The following is a 274-nucleotide window of genomic DNA, read 5'->3' on the forward strand; positions in this document are numbered from 1 at the left end:
AAAAAATAAATTTTCAATACTTTTTAGTCAAATGCTTTTTTATGAGACTTTTAAAATGTGACTTTGGGATATAGGTTAGAAAAACCTTTATTTTAATGAGATGGAATTCCATGTTCCTTCAAAAAGAACAGAGCAATCAACTCAATAGATAACTTATCTGTTAGACTCGAATCCCGATTTTGAAACACAAAAAGTCAATTTTCACCCATAACACATCATGGGCCAATGGCCATGCCCCGCCCTTTTCCTTTCCCATACTAATCGTAAACAGTGG

Source organism: Arachis ipaensis, chromosome B06 (assembly GCF_000816755.2).
Source record: "Arachis ipaensis cultivar K30076 chromosome B06, Araip1.1, whole genome shotgun sequence".
Lineage (NCBI taxonomy): Eukaryota > Viridiplantae > Streptophyta > Magnoliopsida > Fabales > Fabaceae > Arachis > Arachis ipaensis.